This window comes from Salvelinus alpinus, chromosome 1, assembly GCF_045679555.1.
Source record: "Salvelinus alpinus chromosome 1, SLU_Salpinus.1, whole genome shotgun sequence".
Classification (NCBI taxonomy): domain Eukaryota; kingdom Metazoa; phylum Chordata; class Actinopteri; order Salmoniformes; family Salmonidae; genus Salvelinus; species Salvelinus alpinus.
In genome coordinates, this window is record NC_092086.1 from 50,612,218 (window position 1) to 50,619,760 (window position 7,543).

A 7,543-nucleotide genomic window follows, 5' to 3' on the forward strand; every position below is an offset into this window, starting at 1 on the left:
CAAGAGCAGAGCCTAGTGGCAAAACACAGTTATGGCTACCCCAAAGAGAAGCACTTATTCTTCCAGCAAAAAAATGTTTGCTTCCATTTAAGGTAACTTTAATGTGAAGCTAGGAGAAAAACCATGTTCAGAAAAGCAACACAGAATGCTTGTTGTCGAATGGCCATTAACAGATACCCCAACAAAAAGCACTTACTGCAGACAAAACCAGTCAATGCTTTTGTTAGGGTTGCTGTTGTGGCATGTAGGTAGATGTACAGTCTGATTAAAAAGTAGCTGCTATAAATCAATGCAGAATTAGACCCTAAATTAACAGCACTTCCTGTGCCTAATAAAATAAAAAGGTGCTCAAGTTGAAGTAGAATTCAGCATGTTCAAGAGCATTGCCTAGTGGCAAAACACAGTTTTGGCTACTCTAAAGAGAAGCACTTATTAGCTATGGATTCAAATAATACTTTGGTTTGAAGTAATCTTTCATTTGGCATAAACAGGATAATACTGACTATCAGGTGATTTTATGTCGCATAAGTCACGTCAAACTCCCCCAACAAGTAGCACTTACTGCATTATATAGACAAGTCAATTCTAGTGTTCGGGTACCAATTGTGACTGGTTTGGTCGAGAATAGGCCACAGTCGTAGAGCTCTGGTAAATATGACTTACTGTTTTCTCCACAATGACCATCTTTACTGGATCCCTTTCATTTAGTTGGTTGTCCTCCAAGGAGTCAGACTGAAGTGATTTTCTAACCTGGGATGTGCTCATGTTAGAAATTTGGGGACACCAACTGATTGCTTTGCCATTCGCAGCCCAGCCCCTTCCACACCTATTGTGAAATAAGTGTTGCACTTCATGCTAATGTGATTAGGCAGCTTACCACTGAGTTGCTTGAGCTTGATGAGTCGTCTTCCACATTGTCAGCTGATTGTTGATATGAAAAAGTAGTGTGTGATTAGTTATTAACAAAGAATTTAACACATGAAAGCAATTTATGTAGTCTTTGTTTGTACTCAAGAGCAGAGCCTCATGGCAAAACACATTTAATACTACCCCAAAGAGAAGCACCTATTCTTCCAGCAAAAAAATGTATTCTTCCATTTAAGGTAACTTTAATGTGAAGCTAGGAGAAAAACAATGTTCAGAAAAGCACCACAGAATGCTTGTTGTCGAATGGCCATTAACAGATACCCTAACAAAAATCACTTACTGCAGACAAAACCAGTCAATGCTTTTGTTAGGGTTGCTGTTGTGACGTGTAGGTACATGTAGAGACTCTTTAAAAAGTAGTTTCTGTAATTCAATGCAGAATCAGACCCCAACTTAATAGCACTTTCTGTGGCCTGATAAAAGGATTTTGCACAAGTTGAAGTAGAATTCAGCATGTTCAAGAGCAGAGCCTAGTGGCAAAACACAGTTATGGCTACCCCAAAGAGAAGCACTTATTCTTCCAGCAAGAAATATATGCTTCCATTTAAGGTAACTTTAATGTGAAGCTAGGAGAAAAATAATGTTCAGAAAAGCACCACAGAATGCTTGTTGTCGAATAGTTGCTGTAATTCAATGCAGAATCAGACCCCAACGTAATAGCGCTTTCTGTGACCTGATAAAAGAAAGGTGCTGAAGTTGAAGTAGAATTCAGCATGTTCTGGAAATTGGAGAGCTATGGAAATGACCTGTAAGTAACACAGTTCTGGCTAACCCAAAGAGAAGCACTTATTAGCTATGGATTCAAATAATACTTCTGTTTTGAAGTAATCTTTCAATTGTCAAAAAAAGGATAATACTGACAATCAGGTGATTTTATGCCGCATAAGTCACGTCAAACTACCCCAACAAGTAGCACTTACTGAATTATATAGACAAGTCAATGCTAGTGTTCGGGTACCAATTGTGACAGATTTGTTAGGGAAAAAGCCACAATTGGAGATCTCTGGTAAAGACTACTCACTGGTTTGGTCGAGAAAAGGCCACAGTCGTAGAGCTCTGGTAAATATGACTTACTGCTTACTCCATGAACCCTATCTTTACTGAAGCCCATTCATTTAGTTGGTTGTCCTCTAAGGTGTCAGACTGAAGTGATTTTCTAACCTGGGATGTTCTCATTTTAAATATTCGGGGACACCAACTGATGGCTGTGCCATTCGCAGCCCAGCCCCTTCCACACCTATTGTGAAATAAGTATTGTTCTTCATGCTAATGAATTTAGGCAGCTTACCACTCAGGTGCTTGAGCTTGATGAGTCGTCTTCCACATTGTCAGCTGATTGTTGATATGAAAAAGTAGTGTGTGATTAGGTGTAAATAAAGAACTTAACACATGGATGCAGTTTATGTAGACTTTCTTGGTACTCAAGAGCAGAGCCTCGTGGCAAAACACATGTATGTCTACCCCAAAGAGAAGCACTTATTCTTCCGGCAGAAAATGTATTCTTCCATTTAAGGTAACTTTAATGTGAAGCTAGGAGAAAAACCATGTTCAGAAAAGCACTACAGAATGCTTGTTGTCGAATGGCCATTAACAGATACCCCAACAAAATCCAATTTCTGCAGACAAAACCAGTCAATGCTTTTGTTAGGGTTGATGTTGTGAAGTGTAGGTACGTGTAGAGACTCATTAAAAAGTAGCTGCTGTAAATCAATGCAGAATTAGACCCTAAATTAACAGCACTTCCTGTGCCTGATAAAATTAAGGTGCTCAAGTTGAAGTTGAAGTTGAATTCTGCATGTTCAAGAGCAGAGCCTAGTTGCAAAACACAGTTATGGCTACCCCAAAGAGAAGCACTTATTCTTCCAGCAAAATATTTACAGTGGTTCCTCCTTTAAAAGTAGCGAGCTTACACCTCTGGACTAAGAGGTACCCAGCGTCACGGCTTCATTGCTCCAGTCCACTTCAATTTAGATGGCTGACAAAACATTATTGGGAAGCAAATGTATGTAGTTATAACGTCATAACGAGTCAAGAATTTTTTTTACAATTGAGAGGAATATGTTAGTTAATTTAGAGACAATTGATTGTGCATATTTTTTTGTCATAAAGTTAATTCACGAAAATCGCTATTTAGCAAGTTTTTTCCCCAGCCATATCCAATACCAGGTCTATCAAACTAATTCATTATAGCAAGCAGGGAGCAGGTTTCGAACGCTCAACATTCTAGCCCGAAGTCCAGCACGCTATCGACTGAGCACAAATATATTAATTAGGGTTGGGACCAATTGTGGCTAAAAACACTTGGTCAATTGGAATCTTTAACATGGAAAGGGAAAAAAGTATTATTATTCGTTTTTTCACAAGCATAGCAGGATGGACTATTAGCTGAGCAATACACTATTCAACCTTTACAAAATAATTGTCCTATAGCCGAGCTAGGTGTGAACCCCTCCTCTCCCCAACTTGAGCTAGGTGTGAACCCCCTCCAATTTGCATTAAATCATTTTCAGGATTATCTAGAAAATGCAACGGAGATGCCCAATAGGTTTCTAAGAAGAGGCTATTCTCCACAATGTGTGGATGATGAAGCTCTTAATTTGGCATTGGGGAAAGCAGGAGATGAATTGCTACAAAAAAGACCCGCTAAAGAACACTCTGTAATGTTCACAACTACATATACTTTGAACTCGCGAAAGGTGGGAGATGCGGTCAGGAAACACTGGGATGTTTTATATATGTGATAAATTGGTCCATGCCAACTGCCAGCCACAAAAGAAAATCAGACAGAATGTTTTTGGATTTTCACCCTCCAGACATGATTTCCTAAAGCTCTTAATGATGAAATGCCTATGTATGTTAGGTTGTAAATCTGAACATGAATTATGCCCCTCTTTCAGATTGCTCTGACGTTTTTCTTACACTGTGCCCAATGATTTATGAAAACTTGCTTGGTAGGTCGATGTCTTCATTGTGGTTTGACAGACGTGTTTAATACGTTTCATGTACACACTTTATTTGAATATTTATGAAATGCATATTGTTATATTTGGTTGCACTTTATATGTTTTCCCTTCGTCTCCAACCCCTTTCGATGCGTGGATCGGATGTGGGTGGGGCTAGGTCTACATAAGGGTGCTAATTTAAAAAAATCACAAAAGCTCTGACGAAGGCCGTGAGGCCGATACATAAAGCTTATTAAAGATCAGTGATACTATCAAGAGCAATGTACGGGTTCCTACTTCTTTCTCCTAATCTTATCCGGCTGTTGCCATGCACCTGCAACAAAGAAAGCTCAGGTGTGCAGAGTGCCTTTTGAATTTTGAATTTGACTTTACAAAAAACAAGAGGGCTTAATTGGAGTATATTTCCTCGGAGCCTAGACCTATATAAAATAACTTAACTGGCCGAGGTAGGCTATGAGGCTTAACAGCCTAAGAGAAGTAGGATTTTTTTTTTATTAGGCCTACTTACAATTGCAACTGGTCAAACATGTAGTGTTCTACATAAAACAATCATTTAAAGAAAAAAGGTCTGCACGTTCAAACTAAGACAATGTAACTAAAAAGAAAGCATTTGTAATTCCCAAACTCTAAAAGTAACTGGAAAGGTAGATACAAATGATGTATGACATAGTGGTTACAATAGAGAATGTATCCCATCATGCAAATGTTTCCTATTAGCAGGACAATAGACTTTTTATAGCCCGGCTACTGTTGTGAAAATCCCTCAACTTACAATGTATTCGATGCTTAAGTACTCTAAAGTGTTACATTTCTTTTTTTCAATTTAAAGTTTTATTAAGTTTTCAAACAACCAACCAAACACATTCCACATTCACAGATGTGACAGACTTAAAAAAAATAATAATAATAATAATTTAAAAAAAAAAAATGTTATATATATATATATACACATATATACATACCTACATATACATACATACACACATACACACAAATAATAATTATAACAAAATTTAAAATGTAGAACTTGCAGCAGCACTATCAAAGTTCTTATTTGCTATTTCCAGCCTTAGCTGAGATGACGAGCCAATGATTAGTTTTTAGATTTTACAGCACCTTACACAACACGCATCTGCTCACCTCCCCGATCCCCCCATTCACTCTGTCCAATTTGAGATATAGTGGAGTAGTGGAGACCAGAGTCTATCAAACTTGGGCTGTCTCTTGTGGAGGTCATAAGTGAGCTTTTCAAGAGGGAGAAAGTCAACAATCTGGTCAATCCACATTTTAAATGTAGGAGAGGTACTAGAGGCCCACAATAGAAGGATACATTTCTTAGCAAAGTATGTAATGGTCATGAGCAAATTTTCTCTGTCAGGATCAAGAACAAAGTCCTGCTGGGCATTAAGAAGATAGAGACACGGGGTCATATCAAACTGTACATCTAGTATTTTCTGTGCAGCAGTATGTATAGATTGCCAAAATCTGGCAATCTCTCTACAGCTCCAAAATACATGCATATAGGTTCCACTTTCAGAGGTACATCTTTTACAGTTAGGAGAAATGTCTGTTTTCATTTTATGGAGTCTCAAGGGAGTGTAATAAAATTTGTACAAAAATTTGTAATTCGATTCTTTCATTTTTACATTAGTAGAGGAGCAGTATACCCTGTCGCAAACCTCCGCCCATAACTCATCACTGATAGTCAGACCAAGGTCCTTTTCCCAGATTATTTTCAAAGGAGTAAAGGAGGAGCCTCCTTTCTCAGAAAGGAGTCTATAGATATAGGATATTTTGCCTTTAATGGATTGTGCTGTGACAAGAAGGGTTTCAACTTCGTTCAACTGAGTTCTAAACCTCCTCTTGGAAGTAAATGAGGAGATGACATGTCTAATTTGAAGATATTTAAAAAAATGGGATCTTGGCACATTGAATTCACTGCAGAGCTCTTGAAAGGATTTCAGTATAGTGGTCTTCTGATGAAATAGGTCTGAAAAGGTCCTGATTCCTAGAGTATGCCAAAGATTAAAGTTGGCATCCCTCAGGGCTTTTGGCAAGTCTGGGTTGCCTACTATAGGCGAGTGAGAGCATATTTGGGAGGAGATGCCCAGGTATTTCTTACAGTCCCTCCACGCTAGTAGGGTGCTGTAAATCACAAATGTTTTGGCTATGTTGCCCACTTCACTAAAGTCATTAATGAATATAGTTGAGCTTAGTGGCAATGAACCACAGGATTGGGCTTCTATCTGGATCCACGTTGACTCTTGTCTGTTTGTGATCCATGTTAGCATGTTGCGGATTTGGGCAGACCAGTAGTACAATTGAAGGGAGGGAAGGGCAAGACCGCCCTTAGATTCAGGTTTCGATAGAGTGGAGAGCTTGATCCTAGGTTTTTTATTGCCCCATATAAATTTGGTGATGCTTTGGTTAATTGTTTTGAAAAAGGAAGCTGGGAGATAGCATGGGAGCATCTGAAATAAATAGTTCAGTCTAGGGAGGATGTTCATACGGATTACATTAATTCTTCCTACTAAGCTAATTGGGAGGGAGATCCAGGTTTGGAGGTTGTTTTTGATTCGATCCAGGAGTGGAAGATAATTCTCCTTGAAAAGCCTATTCAGATCTGGTGTTATGAATATCCCAAGGTATTGAAACCCCTGTGTCTTCCATTGGAATGGGCATAGTGTCTTCATAGAACTGGTGAGTGTAATATTGAGAGAGCAGACAGTGGATTTGTTAAAATTGATCTTATAACCTGAAAACGTGCCATACTGAGCAATTGTGTCTAAAATGGGAGGAAGGGATTTCTCAGGGTTGGATATGTAGAGCAAGACATCATCCGCGTAAAGCGAAATCTTGTGCTGCAGGCCGCCTGCAGGAACACCTGTAATACTTGGATTGCTCCTTATCAACTCTGCCAGAGGCTCCGCCCCCAACAAGTAGAGCAGGGGGGATAGCGAGCACCCTTGTCTTGTGCCCCGTCCCAAAGGGAATCTGTCAGAGTTCAGTCCGTTAGTAGTCACCATGGCATTTGGATGAGAGTATAGTGATTTGATCCATTTAATAAAGTTTGGGCCCATATTGAACTTTTCTAAGACTGAGAACAAAAAGCTCCACTCCATCCTGTCGAACGCCTTCTCAGCATCCAGTGAAGCCAGCAGGACAGGGGTCTTCTGTGCGTTTACTTGATCAATAATATCAAAAAGACGGCGAATGTTATCAGAAGAGTATCTGTCTCTAATAAATCCAGTTTGGTCCGCTTTTATTATTTTGGGAAGAAGAGTGTTTAGTCTTTTGGCCAGCAATTTGGTAATTATTTTGTAGTCAAAATCCAACAAGCTTATGGGCCGGAAGGAGGAGCAGGATAGGGGGTCCTTGTCTTTTTTGAGCAACACTGTAATGCGAGCTGTGCGCATTGAGTCTGGGAGAACTCTGTTTTTGCAAAAATCCTCCAGCATTGGCATGAAAATAGGGCTAAGCTGGGGCCAAAAAGCTTTGTAGAACTCTCTGGGGAATCCATCTGGGCCTGGGGACTTGTTAGGTGGCATGGAGGTAATTGCCTCCAGGATCTCCTCAGGAGTGAAGGGGGAGTTGAGATCTTCTTGGTCAGTCTCTGATAGTTTAGGTAGCGAGATTCCCTCTAGGAAGGAGTG